General features: G+C 49.6%; 1 protein-coding gene across 13 annotated transcripts in view; it reads right to left on the bottom strand.

Moving 5' to 3' along the window:
* Positions 1-17,593, bottom strand: part of RBFOX3 (RNA binding fox-1 homolog 3) — a 449,725-nt gene that overhangs the window by 394,107 nt on the left and 38,025 nt on the right. The gene's annotated exons all lie outside the window — the stretch shown is intronic.

The following is a 17,593-nucleotide window of genomic DNA, read 5'->3' as shown; positions in this document are numbered from 1 at the left end:
AAAACAGTAACGAATCCTGGGGTGGGGCGGGGGGCGGGGGAAACGCAGGGAGGGAGCAGACGAGGGCTGCTCTGCCTTTTCATCTCCATTGCTGAAATCATCTTTGATATTTCTTATTTTTAAAAAAGAAAGAGAGAACTCCACAGAGGTGCGAGCACAGGCTCCCAGCGCTCCTACAGCATTCGTGTGGGGGGAGGGTATTAGAATTCAGTACCAGGAAGCAGCATCTGGGGCCCCAGTTTCCCCTGCCCTCGTCCTCACTCCCCTCCCTACAAAGGAGCACATCTAATGGAACAGAGGAGGGGGCGTGCTTGGTTTTGGATCAAGAGGCCAAGATCTGCATCTTTGGAACCCCGACATGATGGGAGACATCATGGGAGACACACGTCTCCCCACTCCCACCTCAACCTCAAGGCAGCGAGGGAGCCAGGGCTCCTGTGTCCTTCCAGCCAGCCGAGCGCTAAATGGCTGCCTTCCCTTCCAAACGCTTCCATGAAAGCAAGAGGGAAATCCGTAATTTTTCCCCAGGAGACGCTGTCTAATCCACTTCCCGTTATCCAATTCAGCCTCACAGTTGAGACCATGGTTCCCTTTTCTGTGTGTTCTCAGCTTCTCTGTGTCCTCACTGCCCTGGTCTGGATGCCCACACCCGGATGCAGCCAAGAGTCCGTCTGGTTCAGCGTCTGGGTGCACACTCACTCCTCCTCTTACTCACTCGGCTTACTGCACTGTCCTCGGAGGGTCTTAGTGGGCATGGAAGGCTCCCCTTTGATTATTCCTATATAGCTAATGGTGTGTGTGTGTGTGTGTGTGTGTGTGTGTGTGTGTGCACAGGAGTGTATACCACATGCAAAAACCATCATGTTACAACCTAGATAAATCCCAAATGTGTGGGATACAATTTACAGATGTGCATAACAACATATTTAAAGCAAATAGTGTTCAAGAGGCTACAGGTGGGTCCAGGAAGGTCACGGCTGCGGTCTGGATTTCAGGAGGTTCTTATCTCCCCGGATCTAAATTCCCACCTGTCGCCACTGCTGAGCCATGAGTGTGTGAACCCTTCATGGACAATTCTAAGTATGGCAGGAAAAAGCCCAAACCCCAGGCTTCTTTCCTGCCAAAACAGAGGGATCCAGCCCTGGAAAGGCGCGCTTATGGAGGACCTACTGGGTCTTTCACAGAGTCTCTCCCTTTCAGCCACAAGGCTGGACAAACAGGCTCCATCAGGTGAAATGTTGTCACCAAGGTCTCACAACTGCCAGTGTGGTCCTGTCTGCACCCTGAGTTCATCCAATCTCTGCTCTAAGCCCTCGATACCCAGCACCCAAAGAGCAAGCTTTCTAAAGAGGGATGACTGATGGCTTGTCCGAGCAGGTGCACGAAGAGCAGGGCATCCCTTACTTCCCTGTTGGCACTCCCAGACATCCTGTCCTCATAGTTAAGATTCGGTACGTGGCAGGCATCCCGCTCAGGGCTGAAAATGGAAGCTGGATGTTGGGCACTGCCTTCCCACCAGGGAGACCCTCACAGGCAAACCGTTGCCATGATGGAGAACAGCACAGAATGATGACAGAACGGGAAAAGGAGCATTCCCGCTGCCCAGTGGCTCAGAGGTTACAGAATCTGGAGGGCCCACATCACTCCTTTTCCCTTTTCTATTAAAAATCTGCTGCCTGCAGGAGGAGGGCAGGGGAGAACCAGGCATGGGACCCCAGGAGCAAGTCCCCAGACAAGCTCTCTCACCCACTCTCTCCTCGGAATGGGGGTCCACTTGCCAAAACAAATCTGGAGCACAGGCAGGAAATGCGCATGCTGCATTTTCAGAGAACCTCCGCTCAGTGAAAAAGAGAGAGACGTCTTTTTATTCCAGTCGAGCAGCTGTTTGTCCAGCACCGACAGCGCACATGAGACCAACAGAGAAAGGCAAAGGAGAGATGGGACAGGAGGCTCCAGGGGGGTTCAGGGAATAGTGGGGGGCGGGGGTGCTCCACCACGGTGCTCCCCCTAGAACAGGCCTGAGTGCCCGGCTGCACCCAAACACGCTCATGTGTGCAGATTCCAAGCACCCCACGTCCCCTGACCTGTGGTGAAGGACCCTGATCTTTTCCCACACTCCCCTTGGCCGATAATTCATTCCGGGAGGCTTTGCCATGGGGTGGCTGCCTCCCCACACCCTGGAGGGAAACCAGCTTCCCTCCTCACTCACTGTGGTCTGAACGGCCTGGGGCTAGTCAGGAAATTCCTTTGCCTTTATTCAAATCTTAGGGAAAAATCAAATTCCCACGCAGAGCCTCGCACGGGGCTGGCGGCCACTACCCGCGTGGCAGAGCGGGCCACCCCTGCCGTAAAGGAATGGAAGCAGCACGGGGCGCTCCCGGCTCTGGGCAGGCCCCAGGAATCGAGCCCAGAAGATCCAGCCTGGCTCAGAGCAGGTGTCGTTCCAGAGGCCGTCCTAGATGCAGCCATAGTGCTGGGTCCTGGGTCTGAGGATGCCCATTCCCAGAGACACACTTAGCCCCCACCCTCACCCACTGCTCCGCTCTCTCTCTCCCCCACACTCTCCCAGAGAAGAAGGGCCAGCTTGCATTTGAGATTCCCGGAGCCCAGAAGTCCAAGCAGGCATCTTGTCAGGGGTGGGGGGAGGCAGCGGTTCCCTTCCCTCTCTGAAGGGCCGGCACAGCCCCGTGACATGGCTCTGTCACCACCCCCAGAGCCACAGGTGTACCTGGGATGGTGGTACAGACCAATCCAACAGAAATACGCTCATTAAATAGCACCAGCTCCTGGAGAAGGGGTCTGCTTGGATCTGCCCCCCATCCCCAGGCTTCAGCTCCCTGGGCCTCCATTCTCCTCTGTGAAGTAGGGGACACCCAGCTTCTTTGGCATGACATTGTTCCTCCACAGGATTCCTCTAAACCTGAGAAAATAGCCTGTTCACATCTGCAGCTTTCATACGTCTTTGGGCATCTCTTCAGTCCCCGTGCCTATGTCAGGGCCTGGCATGCAGTAGGTGCTCAATAAATATTTGTGCAATGAATATAGAAATGCTTCCTTGTTGCATTTCATTTTATCCTCATAAAAACCCTGTGAGCTAGCAAGAGCCCTCATTAGCCTACTGGGGACAATCATCATTATTGCAGGAACCCATGTGGTTGACTGTTGGAGCACTCTGTTTGCGTGATCTCGTTTCTTTCTTTCCTCCAAGCCCTGAGGTGGTACGATTATTATTGCCGTTTTGCAGATGGAAAAACTGAGGCTCAGGATGGGGAGATGCACTGCCCGAGGTCCCTTGTCCCCCAGATCAGAACTGACGCCAATTTTAACCCAGCCAGCCTTTGCCTGCTTTCCACAAAGGCTAAGGAAAGGCTGCTGGTGAGCAAGAGAAAACAAAGCCTCAGGTTTTCACCAGGGTCTCTGGGTTCTACCAAGCAGGAGCTTGTCTTATTTAAAAAGTCCTAAGGGAGGCTCTGAAACGACATGGGGGTGGACGGGGCTCAGCCTCCAGGTGGGAGCCTGCGATGAAGAAGCACAGCTGTCGAGCTGGCTGTCACCCACTCCTCCAGGGCAGGGGGAGCCCCACACAGCCCCGGGAATGAGCAGATAGTTCCCCCCCTTTTCCACTGGAGACAGGCAGGGATGCAGCTCAATAGAGGTTACAGGCAACTGCAGCTCTGAGGCAGGCAGAGCTCAGGTTTCTGTGGAGACTCGAGAATGATCTATCTGACACCAGTGTTAGAGTAACCAGAAGACTCTTGAAGGAGATCAGGGCAATGGTTTGTGTCTGTGTTGAGATGGGGCAGTGACTCCTGCCTCCAACCCAGAGGGAGGCTTTGGAGGACACCCCAGGGAGATGAGGGGGGCTCGGCAGAGCAGGCCTGAGGCTTTCCTGTGCCACTGAGGGACAGGAGCCCCCAGGAGAGGATGAGACAGAGAAAGGAAAGAGGAAGCAGATTCCTGCTCGCTCTCCACATCCCTGCCCCTCAGGAGGGAGAGGAGGGGAGAGGGGACAACATGAATATTCCTTCACCATGTGGCCCAGTATCACAGCTGAGAAGTCCCCACAGCTGTGGGCACAAGCCTCTGCCTGGCAGAGCTAACTTTAAAATAAGAAGAGTTGAATCATCATAAAAAGTAAGAATTTTCCAGGCTCAGAGACATGACAGATGAAGCAGTTTACCTAAAAAGCCCCAGTGTTCTCAGAAGAACACACACCAAAAAACCCAAAACTGTGGGAAAGCAGCCTCCAAGGGCACAGTGAAGGCACGTCGACTGTCCCTGCTGGGCACCCACTGAGAGCACTCGTGTATCCCCCCCTCAAATCCTTCTTCTTTCTCTCTTCTGGGGTCTACACTAGGAAAAGTCTACACCAGAACAACGGGTCAGAGACAGGCCTCCCCCAAGCCAGGGCCTAGTTAGGCTTATGAACCTAAATACCCCATGTGTATGAGAGGTCAGGCACAGGGTGCTTGGAATGAAGGGGTCTGGAACCAGGAAAACAAGAGGGTCAGAAGGCACTCCCCCCACACCCAGAAGCATCCCCATGAAAGCTTGAACAGTAGGACAAACTCTCATAAAAGGGGCGGCTTCATGGAGCCAGATCTCTTCCATAGGAGTCAGCTCATGAACCAGTGGGGAAGGGAGGATTGATGGAATTGAGCGGATATGATGCAAGTAAAGCTAAACTAATACAGTAAAATAGGGTCCCAGAGATCGGGGGAGAAAGTTCCAAAAGCAAGTCCACATGCTCACGGCAGGGAAGCATGGCACATACGTGTTCAGCACCCAGCTTTGGGCTGAGGACTTCATACTTATTGAAATAGCACTATATGCCAATACCATCTGTGGAATGACTGAATGACTTAAGTGGATGGATGGATGGACGGATGGAGGGAGGGAGGGAGGGACCAGACCCACGGATGGATAGGTGGATAATGCTCTGTTGACACAAAAGGAAGAAAATGGAGCTCAGAATCCAGAGCATTGAGAACATGACTTTGCAATTCAAAAGTTCTCAAAAGCTAGCACCTGATATAGTCTAGATCAGTGCTGCCCATTAGAACTTTCTGGGATGATGAGAATATTCTACACCTGCGCCCTCCAATATGGTAGCTGCTGGCCACATGTGGCTACTGAGCACTTGAAATGTGGTTAGTGCAACTGAGCAACTGAATACTTAGTTTTATTTAAATAGTCACATGCAGCTCATGGCTACCATATTGGACAGCACTGTTCTAGAGTTTTCCAACACACCTTTGTATATGCTGATCCTCCCTGAGTGGCTCTTTGGAATATGCGCTACCTGAGGGCAGTTGGGAAGGGTGACTTTTTGAGAAACTGATACCAACATGAGCAGGGCAGCTCCGTTTTCCTCCAGCCTTAGATTTCTGCTGAATAAGATGGGAAGTTTAATGTCCATATGAAGCACCCAAAAATCTTGTTAAAATGCAGATTCTGAAATTCAGCAGGTCTAGGGTGGGACTCAGACATCTGTAATTCTAATAAGCCCTTAGATGATGCTAATGATGATTATCTTACTGTTGACTGTAGTAGTTTTTCATTGATTCTCTAAGATTTTCCTAGTATACAATTGTATCATCTTCAAAAGAGTAATATTTTTATTCCCTACTTTCTAATATTCACTCTTCTCATTTCTTTCTCTTGTCTGATTGCATTGGCTGATGCTTCTGCTACCGTATGAAATAGTAGTTAGTGATAATAGGCATCCTTGCTTTGTTCTTATGTTCGTGTTTCCACATTAAGAAAAAGAATGGATTTTGGACATGATTACATATGGTCATGTTAAGGAAGTATCTATCAATCCCTATTTTTATTGAGTGTTTATCAAGAATGGATATTGACTTTTCTCAAATGCCTTTTCAGTATCAAAAAAGATAATCATGTGATAATTCTTTTTATATTGATTAATATAATGGATTATATAAATAGATTTCTTAATACTGAACCATTTTTGCATTCCTGGAATAAACTCCAAATGGGCATAGGGTATTATTATTTTAACGTAATGCTTGTTAACGTAATGCTTGAATCCTACTTTCTAATATTTTATTTAAAATTTTGCATCAATATTCATAAGTGAGAATGGCCTATAGTTTTATTTTTGTACAGTCTTTGTCAGATTAAGAAACTGTTATTCTCTATTTAAGAAAATTATGTGGGGATTTCCCCGGTGGCACAGTGGATAAGACTCCATGCTCCCAATACAGGGTGCTCAGGTTCAATCCCTGGTCAGGGAACTAGATCCCACATGCATGCTGCAACTAAGAGTTCACATGCCGCAACTAAGGAACCCGCCTGCCGCAACTAAGACCCGGTGCAACCAAATAAATAAATAAATAAATAAAAAGAAAATTATGTGGATGTTTTTCTCCTTTTTATTTGCTGTTGTACAGTTTGACAAGCATTGGAAGTACCTACTCTTTAAAGGTTTGGTTTAAATTCCCCCATGGAACCATCCAGACTTCCTCCTTTGTGTGGGAGTAGCTTAAAAACTTTCTATCTTCCATGCAATTGGTCAGTTTTGGTAAATTATATTTCTCTCTTATTTCTTATGTTGTGTTTCTTATGCCTTCTTCCCCTTAACCGTGCTTGTGCTAGCCAGTAGTTCAGCTATTCACTGTTTTAAAAACCAGCTTTTTATTTATCAGTCCCATTTTCCATTTTGTGACTCCTATTCATTATCTATTAACTTCACTAATGCCTTCTTTCTGCTTTCCTTCAGTTTATCATTCCTTTGTCCACTTTCTGAGTCATATAATTAATTCATTTATTTCTAATTCTCTCTCATCTACTGAGTTTTTAAGGCTATGAATTTTCTCTACCCCCCTCACCCTCACCACTGCCAGGCACAGCTGGTCCTTTATTGTAGGTGCTTTGTACACGCCTCTGGGAGCCTGACCCTCTTGCAATGTATTTGCTGACAGTGTGTCTGCCCCCTTGGACTGGGTTCCTCATTCAGACTCCTCCGCAGCTCTGGACATCTAGCACTTAACACAAGTGTCTGACACATCAAAGGTCATCAGTAAATGTGGAAAACATTATGAAGTAGTGAAAATTTTAATTGTGATAATTGTAAAACCCGCATTTGAGCATTTATTCTATGCCAGGCACAGTGCTAGATGCCCAACGGACATCAGTTTCTCTCATCCTCAGTCAACTCCGTGAGGTGGGTTTTGCTCTCCCCCTTTCACAGTGTAGGAAACCAGGGCTCGGAGCAGTCAAGGACTTCCCCAAGTCACACCATTCAGAACTCATGAACCCAAAGCCTGTGCCCCTAACTAAGTGCTGATCACAAAAAGCAAAGGACAGGCTTCCCTGGTGGCGCAGTGGTTGAGAATCTGCCTGCCAATGCAGGGGACACGGGTTCGAGCCCTGGTCTGGGAAGATCCCACATGCCGTGGAGCAATTAGGCCCGTGAGCCACAACTACTGAGCCTGCGCGTCTGGAGCCTGTGCTCCGCAACAAGAGAGGCCGCGATAGTGAGAGGCCCGTGCACTGCAATGAAGAGTGGCCCCTGCTTGCCACAACTAGAGAAAGCCCTCGCACAGAAACGAAGACCCAACACAGCCAAAAATTTAAAAATAAATAAATTAATTAATTAAAAAAAAAAAAAAAGCAAAGGACACCAGCCTGTGTGGAACAGAGAGAGCCCATGAGGCTCTGTAGTTAGAGCACAGGCTTGGGTATGAATCCAGATCTACCACTAGTAGCTGTGGGACTCAAGGCAAATAATTGAACTTTTCTGTGCCTCAGTGGTTTCATCTCTAAAATGGAGAAAAATACCCATACCCCCACAGGACTGTTGTAAAAATTACATGGGATGATAGACATAAACACCCAGCGTAATGCCTGGCCTGTGGTAAGCACTCAGGAGCTAGTGGTGGTAATAATGATTGCGATGCTGGAGACGGTGGTGGAGATGGGGATGATGAAAGTGACAACAACTGTATCATCCGGTATTCCAGTTACCACAATGCCACCAAAACCCAACGTCATACAGTAGAAACAGGCCCCATTAGGAAGACAAATAAATGCCCACAGAGTTGAAGGAATAGAAAAGCATAAAATTTCAGAACAGGAAAGGATGCTTAAGACCATTCACAACCACGCTATTTTACAGAAGGGGAAAGCAAGGACCAGAGTAGGGCAGGTGGTTTGTCCAAGGTCTCACACCTGTTTATGGCCAGACTGAGACTAGACGCGGATCTTCTGACCCATGCTCACTGGCCGCCATTGCCCCAAACACCACCTGAGCACTCACCCTGTGCGGGGCCCCAGTAGAACCCAAAGAGATGAGCACAGGAGGGACATCGTCACACAAAGCACAACAGGTAGTAATTCCATTCGGCGCAGGGAGGAGGGAGGAGCCATCCCACTTGGCATCACAGAGCACTGCTCTCAGGGCCCAGGCGGGGCGGCAAGACCAGGGTGGACGTGAAGTTGGCGGGAGAGAGCACAGCATGGGCTGCCCAATGTAAGGGCTGAGGGCAAATGCAGGGGCAGCACAAGATGAGTTTAACAAAAATGAGTGACAGGAGGAGGAGTTGTAAACACATCCAGAGCGGGTGGAAAGAGGAAATTAAGTATACAAATTAGGGACGATATGAAATTAATGGCTACTTAAAAAAACACATGCTAATTTAACATCTTTGTAAGCACGAAAAAACATGAACTAGAAAGAAAAGACGGGCAAAATATTTACTGACAAAAGGCAAAATAAGAAAATATTTGAAAAGCGTGTAGCACATAAACGCACGCCTTGAGGTGGCAATTCCCTAGGAAATTCGTTTCCTTCTGCAGGCACAGAGTCAACCAGAGCAGCTGGATGGTAAAGGGGACGGAACCAAAGCCTTCTGTCCTCAGGGGCTGCTATGCATTGAGGGCTCACTTTGTGCCAAGCCCAGAACTGAGGTTTTCCATGACTCTCTCCATCATCCTTGGAGAACCCACCTAGGAAACTGGGACCGGAGAGTGAGCCATGGGTCTGGCGTTCAAACCCAGGCAGTGTGGCCCTGGTGCCCAAACTCTTAGCCACTGTGTGGTCTGTTCTCCTCTCCCCTAAGGGAATGCTGAATGGGACCACCCTCCAAACACCGAGAAGACAGAAGTCCGGCCACACATGGCCTCCTGACATTCCTTAAGGGACAGCACCTGAGGGCCTATGGGAGCCGAGACACCACGGGATGAGTCTCCGCTGCTGGCCGCCAGCACACTGTCACAGACACACCACCACATGAGTGGCCATCGGTGAAGCATTTTCAAAGGAGTCTGAAGAAACTGTCTTTGGGAAACCGAACTAGGTTGGCTCCAGTATAAACATAGTCACAAGGCCAAAGGGAGGTTTGTAAACCATAAACAAAGACCAAGGGGGCTTCCCTGGTGGCGCAGTGGTTGAGAATCTGCCTGCCAATGCAGGGGACACGGGTTCGAGCCCTGGTCTGGGAGGATCCCACATGCCGCGGAGCAGCTGGGCCCATGAGCCACAACTACTGAGCCTGCGCATCTGGAGCCTGTGCTCCGCAACAAGAGAGGCCGCGACAGTGAAAGGCCCGCGCACCGCGATGAAGAGTGGCCCCCACTTGCCACAACTAGAGAAAGCCCTCGCACAGAAACGAAGACCCAACACAGCCATAAATAAAAAAATAAATAAATAAAAATAAATTAAAAAAAAAATTTTTTTTTTAAAATAATAAAAAAAAAAAAGACCAAGGCAGAGGCCAGCATGTGGGGCAGGAGGGGGCGTCTCAGGGGAGTTCCCCCGGGCCATTGCAAGGACCCAATCTTGTTTAATATCCAAGCTAATGATCTGGAAGACAGCAGGCAGGTCGGGAGCAAGGTCTGTCGGGGAGACGGGCAGGCGGGTGCTGCAGTTTGTGTCGGGGGGGATGGGGGGTGGCAGAAATGACCTGGAGGGAAGGTAAGTGGTTCCCAAGTACACTGAGATTCAGCTTGAGGGAAAATTGCGAACGCTCAAGTCTAAGAGAGAAGAAGAAGAAAACCCAGCCTGAAACCGGTATTTGCTGAGCAGAGGAAACCTGGGAAGGAGGAACCGTGCCACATCAGATGCCCAGGGGTCCTGTACTTGAGAAGCTTGAATGCAATAAGGGGGTGTGATTTGTGTTTTCAGCGCTTTGGGGGGAGGAAAGAAAGTCCCTCAGAGGAGGTGGAGAGTGTGCTGCTCAGGGCATCCGCCGAGGCCACACTCACCCAGAGGGGCCTTAGTAACAGAAGCAAGCAGATGATCAGATTCAGGGAACAGAACTACCAGCCTGTGCACAAGAACCCATTCAACACCCATCACTCAGCTGCCTGGGGTTGACCGGAGGAGGGAACACTCTGGAAGGTCGGGAGGGTGGACACAGGATGGAGCAGCTGGAGGGTTGGGGTGGGGGACCGGGGCTGCAGGGGGGTAGACTCTTCCTAAGAGGGATCTCATCAGGCCCCGCCCCCCAACCCTCTGCCTGCCTGCACCTGAGCTGAGACGCTGCAGTGGGAACGTGTCTAGAAGGTTGATTCAGCCGACTGAACAGTGCCGGGCCTCCCTGCTCAGCCCATTCATTGCTTGGGAGGAAAACGAAGTCATCAGCTCCGGACACATTTGGAAATTTACTGGAGCAGCCATCTCACGCTGCCTTGTGGGGACTGGGTTAGTCATCCAGTTAACCACATATTCCCACAGCCCCCCTGTGCGGAGGCTGCGTGGGCCTGCTGGGAGCAGGGCGGGGAGGGCAGTACAAGAGGGGGTGCATAGGCTGGGGCTGGGCCCCACACAGAAAGGCAGTGGCAAAGGGCCGACAGAGAGCAGGGTGAGCTGGGGGGATACAGGGGGTGGGAAGGGGTGCGGAGGGGCAGCTTTCATGGAGCAGGACCACTGAGCCCGAGAGGCTGAATCAGGCTCTACACAGACATTAGTTTTAAATGCAACTGGCCCCCACTCAATAGGCATTTACGGGGGGCGGGGGTCTTGTGCAGAGCAGCTGGACTACTCTGGGGCCTCTTACCATGAGACCCCAAGGAGAACCAGCAAGGCTGGTCTCAGGCCTGGGAGCCAACAGTTTGCCCCAAGTCTCAAATGGGCAGGAGCTCAGATAACCTCTACTCTCTAGCATATTGCTTGTGTTCTTACTGGAAGTGACCTCTTTGAGGACAGGGAGTTTTGTGTGTTTTGTTTTTTTCACTGCTGATACTCTGATACCTAAAATACTATCCAGCATATATTAGATGCCTAGTAATTATTTGTAGAATGGATGAATGAAGGGATGGGTAGATGGGTGGGTAGATGGTGAATGGTGGATGGATGGATGGATGGATGGTGGATGGGTGGATGAAGTATGGATGGATGGATGGATGACATATGGATGGTGGATGAGTGGGTGAGTAGATGGTGGATGGATGGATGGATAGATGATTGAGGGATAGATATGGATGGGTGGGTAGATAGTGGATGGATGGACGGATGGAGGGTAGATGAATGGATGGTTAGGTGAATGGATGGAGTGGCCCCCTGCTGCATCTTCAGCAATTCCTTGAACATCAGGTTCCAGGTGACTGTGTCCTCATCATCAGTCCCCATCCCAGCCCCAGGAGACCAATGAAGAAGAGACTTGGGCTGAAAGGGTCGCTGGAGAGTCTCTGAGCCTAAGCAAAGCACGGGAGATGCTGAAGAAGACCCAAGAGGCTGAGAAAGCCTTGCCCAGCTCTTGCGAGGATTAGATGAAATAATATGCATAGCGGTACTTTGTAAACTACAGAGCAGTGAACACATGCGGAGTACTCATGCTTTATTCTCCATCCCGCAAAGACTGAAGCACCCTCCCTCTCCTCTGGTGGAATGCTTGGAGAGCAAAGCCACTTTCTTCCCACTGTAGCCCCAGGACATGGCCAGAATACTGTGAGCACATCACTGTGTTTACAAGGGACAGCAGGCAGCTAATGAGTGACTACTGACCACCTGGCCCCTGCTGTGTCCAGGGACATCAAGTGACCATAACACATGGTGGCTCATGCTTTAACACCAATCTCCAAATCTAAGATGCCAGCCAGTTCTGCCCACGGGCAACATCAGCCCCGCCAGGGCCAGCCACTCCTGGCACAAAAGCTGCTCAGTTGTCTTAAATTGTGATGCCTCCCCCCCTTTCCCATCCACAATGGCATTGCCAGCTTACTGACTACAGTGGGGTCTTTACTGAGCTTAGAACTATGCTGAGGGCTTTACTGCATCAGCTCATTTTCTCCACCCAACTGCCCTACAATGGAGGATGATTGATCCCATTTCACAGATGGAGAAACTGAGGCCAGCTGGGATTAAGTAACTGGCCCTAGGCTACATATTTGACCAAGGTGAAGCTAAGACTTGGACTGACACCAACTCTTATGCACCAAGGCCCCCACCAGACAGACCCAGGTGGCTCTTGGCTGTTCCCCAAATCAGCTCCACCCTCAAAGGATCATGTTCCCATAATTAAATATACCTTGGACCATGCCTGTAATTCCCAAAGAGGTGTCTCAAAGTGCTTTAGGGGTTTGGGGCCTAAGTTTAGAACCCCCTAAGGTGACTACTCTGAAAAGGGCCTTTTGGTCATTTTCCATGTACCGACTTGGGGCTTGGGTTCACCACAGTGCTCAGGGGCCCAAAAGTGTCAGGACGGCAGTGGTGGGGTCACCCAAGGAACTGCTGGGAGGAGAGCCTGGCCTCACCAAAGCCAAGTTGGCCAGGCACTTGGCTCCCAGGAAAGAGCCTTCCCCTTGGCTCCCAAAACCCCAGACTTTCCTCTGCCTCAGACAACCCCAAAGGTGAGCAGAGCAGGGCCAGCCACTGCTGATTCACATGAAAACAGACAGGGTTCACGCAGGCGTCCTGAGACAGCTACAGAGGCCCCAGGCCCATGAGCCCACTGTGTCAGCACCTTTTCACCCAAATAGGGTCACCACCAAAGCTGCAAAGTGCTGTGTGTGTGTGACAGTGCTCAGCGCCGCACAGCCTGGGGTCCAGCACAGGCCAGCACAGTCCAGCTGGTCAGGAAGCAAACAACCTTGAACTCAGCTGACTCAGGCACTGCAAAAGGAGTCCTCTCCATGTCCTGGCTGGCGTTACAGACCAGCAACCAGCACCCCAGGGGCAGCCCCCACCTCCTCACCAGGGAGGGGCACAGGCTTGTGGGGACTCAGGCCTAGGATGGGCCCAGTCTCCCAGCCCCACCTGCACCCAGCAGCACTGGTGCAAAGATGTTGTCTCCTGGTATGGGGATGTGGTGGCACTGGGTTTCCCATGCACTGGTTCCACAAAATCCGAGCTGTCTCCTAGACACGCTCCCATCATGAGTGAGGACAGAGGAGATGCGCAGTGGGCAGCACATCCCACCACGTGAGGCCAAGCTAATCACTCTACCCCAGAATGCAAGTTGGCAGCCATTCAGCAGCCACCAAAGGCCAGCAACGGGCAGATCAATAAGTCTTTGTGACACACATTAGCAAATTCATTAGTGAAATTAATTCTCCCCCCAAACAGTTGAGATCATGTTAAAGAATAGTTTGTCAATTCCTTTTTTTTTTTTTTAATTTCCACGTGTAAGGAACGGCGTGGAGGCCACGGCTCCTGGGAACCAAGATGAGAAGCCCTGAGCCCTCACCTGTGTCCTCAGTTTCCCCATCAGCAGAGGAGGCCAAGCACCTCTCAGGCCAGAGTTCCACAGGTCTCCCTAATGTCTGTCTCCTCTCTCGAGTACTTGAGTCTTTTCTGTTTTCTTCCTCTCCCCTTGAAAAATCAAGTAGGATGAGTGTTGGGTTGAGCTGGATGCTGGAGATTAGATTGCATCTGTCTGGATATAAATAATTTACTGCTTGATGGTCAGAGGGAATTTAATTAGTTCTTGTTCTCCTGATAGAATCAGCCCACCATTGCTAAAACATTTCACTCTGAATTAGTCTGTAAGGGGCCAACAAGGCAATGCTAATTTTATACACATGACGTCCCCCGCAGCTTCTGAAAATACACATCCAGCATGAAGCACTGCCCGGCTGTTGCAGCCGCTTTGGTGTCTGGGGGCGCTGGATAAAGTCCAAGGTGGCTGGAGAGAGTGGAGCCGGGGAAGGGCCAGAACTCTACTGCCTTCCATTCACAGCTCTTCTCCTCCCAGCCACTGGATAAAAGGATCAGGGACCAGGTGACATGATCAGTGGGTGAACTGGCCCAGGCAAGGGGCTTGTCCCCACCCCAGTATTCCAGCAGGAAGCACTCAGTAGAACTACACATTTTCCCCTCTTCAGAGCATGGCTCTGCTGGATGCCAGCCTGCCCACCTGCCTGGGGAAATCACAGCTCAGATTAGGACCTGAAGATGAGGCCCTGTACCAACCAGCACACGCCCACTGTCTCCGCGGGGGCAGCACAGGGAGGTGATGAAGGGGAGCGAGGAGGCCCTCGCTTGTCCTGAAGTTCCCTTTAGGAACATATGAAATGAAGTGGATCTCAGAAAACAAGCCAATGGGATCAATAGCCCACAAAAACCACCATGATAGAAAGATGCTCTGGAATGTGGGAACGTAGTCAACGGGTCTTCTCCAAGAAATGTTCAGTGAGAAGGAAGAGGATGAACAGGCCAAAGGCTGACTCATCTGTTGAGCTGAGACTGCCCCCGTCAGAAACTGCGGCCCATGAGGCAGGAAACAAAGGGCCATGCTTCTGTAGGCAAGGAAAGGGCAGGATTCCACTGCTGTCAGCTCTCTTGTTCATTTGAAAATGAAGACGGCCACTTCCCAGCATATTTATATCTTTGACCTACAGAGGACACGATTTCATGGCACGATTTAAAGAAGTACCTGTTTCACCACAACCTTGCCAACACTGCATGTTCGCATTTTTTTAGGCCTTTGTTAATATGAAATGGGAAAGGGGGTGTCACGCTGTTTACATTGGTATGGATTTGATTACTAGTGTGATTAATTTTCTTTCCACATAGAATAGGAATAGAATATGTCCTCTTTTGCAAAGTGTGCTCTGTTTTGGCACTTTTCTTCTTTGGAATTAAACCAATATGTTCTTCAACTGCCTGTCTGAATCCCCTGCTGGCCTGGAATTTAGGTCACAGAGCGTGTCTTTTCTCTATCTGCTTGTCCAGTGCAATGCTCTCCGTCACAGAGTAGGCACCTAATAAATATTTGTTGGGCGAAACAGAGAACAGAATTGAGGAAGTGAGTTCTGTCATGGTTCACAGAAGCATTCCTCATATAGAGGAAGGAAACTGGAATAACAATACTCAAAAGAAAATCATCTAAGGTTAAATGAGAACTAACCCTGTGCCCAGTCCCCGCTTAACGCTCCACGTGTCTCTGTGTCCCCACCAGCATGACGCTTGGCCCCAATGCAGATGGGGGACCCAGGGTTTCCTTGAGGTAACTTGCCCAAGGTCACCCAGGTAAGGGGTGATGACCAGCATTTACCCCAGGCAGGCTGGCTCCTGCTCTCATTCTGACCCACACCTGCACGTGTGCAGTCCAAACCCTTCTGGCTCCTGGCTGGGTGGCCCCAACCTGACTCTTTTCATCCAGCCATCCTTCCCCATGAACTTAGGGCCAGATGAAGGAGACATAGTCCCCACTCTCAGGAAACCCCAAGACGTGTTCACCATGCTGGGAGGAAGGCGTGCGATCCACCAGGCATCACCAAACAGGAGTCAGGACGACCAAAGGGTAATTCAGCCTCTCACAACAATCAAGGAAACACAAATGAAAGCCGGGCGCGATAACATTTCCACCTACTAAATTGGGGAAGATCGCTCCGGAGGATAACAGCCGTGTTGGCCAGCTTGCGCGCTGACACCCACAACAGCTGATGGGCACGTGTTAATGAGGGAACAAACTTCCTGGGGACCCCTTAGCAAAATGTTTCAGGAGCCTTACAAATGTTTGTGTTCTTTGAACCCAAAATTCTGCTTCTAGGAATTGATCTCACAGAAATAATCACAGGCACAGACCAAGATTTATATACAAGGAAGTTAATCACAGGATTATTTATAACATGGAAAAAAACTGGAAACAACCCAATCCGCCAACAGGCAAGGAAGGAAGAAACAAATTACGAATTTTCGGGACATCCATGCAACAGACTAGACAGCAATCACTAAAGACTGTGGTTTTGGTGGATGCTTTAAAACATGGAATGACGCTCACCATATAATTTTGAATGAAAACAAGACAGAGACTATATATAAATGTCATCCTAATCTCATTTTTAAATGCATATTTTGAAAGACTAGTAAGAAATAAACCAAAATAATAAAGTAGTTACCCCTGGGTGGGAAGATTAAGGTTATGGCTAATTTTTGTTCCCATCATTACACTTTGCTGTGCTTTATTTTTTACAAAAAGAAAATATTTACTATAATAATAATAAATATTTTTAAGTAGCAAAGAATAAGTTTAGCACATCACTTTTTTGTCTGTGGAATTCATTTTGGAAGCTTACTCGGCTCTTCAAAGTCCTTTATGAAATGGGGCATAGAGATCTGAAGACAGGAACCCAGCAGTGCTCTATCTGAGAAAGGATAGAGCAGGGTCTCCTCCTTTCTGCTGGAAATAATACTTCTATTAATGCAACTTAAACCGCCTATGGATTTTTTTAAAAATTTATTTATTTTTTGGCTGCATTGGGTCAGTTGTGGCACGCAGGATCTTTCGTTTGGGCGCGCTGGCTCTGTGTTGTGGCACGCAGGCTTCTCTCTAGTTGTGGGACCTCAGTTCCCTGACCAGGGATAGAACCGGCATCCCTTGCATTGCAAGATGGATTCTTAACCACTGGACCACCAGGGAAGTCCCATCTCCCTATGGATTTTTGACGCCACCTTATCACACTGTTGGCTCACACGGTGGCTTGCTTGGTATTATATTTGCCACCACCTAGCCCTGTCTCACCCATCACAGGCTTGGAGAGTTTGGCTATTTGGACCCAAATAAAGTGCTTTCAATGTATTCCTACTAAATTGTATCCTGCTAGATTCATCCTATCATTCTAACTGCTGGGATATATTTAAATTCTGAGTCTGCCTACAAAATGCACTCACCATTGCTCTCAGCTTCGTGTCATCCTCAAATTTAATAACTCTGCCACCTGTCCCCGTCTGAGCCATCAACCCCCATAAGGAGCAGGAAGAGCGTGACGACAGCCCATCTCGAGATGGCTTGTGGCGCATCTCTAGAAACCGCCCTCCACGTTTTATCCACTTGTTAATCAGCTCTCATTTGTTGTTCAACCAATTATAAGCATTTTGAACAAAGGCATTTGACAAGGCTGTCATAGTCCCTATTTGAGCCTTGCATGCTGTATCTGGGATCACCTACTTGTCCACTAAAAGAAGCGGCCAGACAGTCTTCCCCAGTAGCTCCTTCCTCCACTGCACTGCCCGGCACTCCAATGGGACTCTCAGCTGTGTGTCGGAGAACCAGTTAGGACCATCGTGGGCCCCAGTCCCCCATCCGTCCATGTGCTATGCACCTTGGACCCTTAAATAGGAGAAATGCTGAGGTTTACACCAGATCCTAAAGCCAAACCCTGAAACCCCATACCTTCCATTTCACGC

The sequence above is a fragment of the Balaenoptera acutorostrata genome, chromosome 20, assembly GCF_949987535.1.
Source record: "Balaenoptera acutorostrata chromosome 20, mBalAcu1.1, whole genome shotgun sequence".
Lineage (NCBI taxonomy): Eukaryota > Metazoa > Chordata > Mammalia > Artiodactyla > Balaenopteridae > Balaenoptera > Balaenoptera acutorostrata.
The sequence above is the reverse complement of the archived record's forward strand: the minus strand, read 5'-3'. Positions and strand labels throughout refer to the sequence as shown.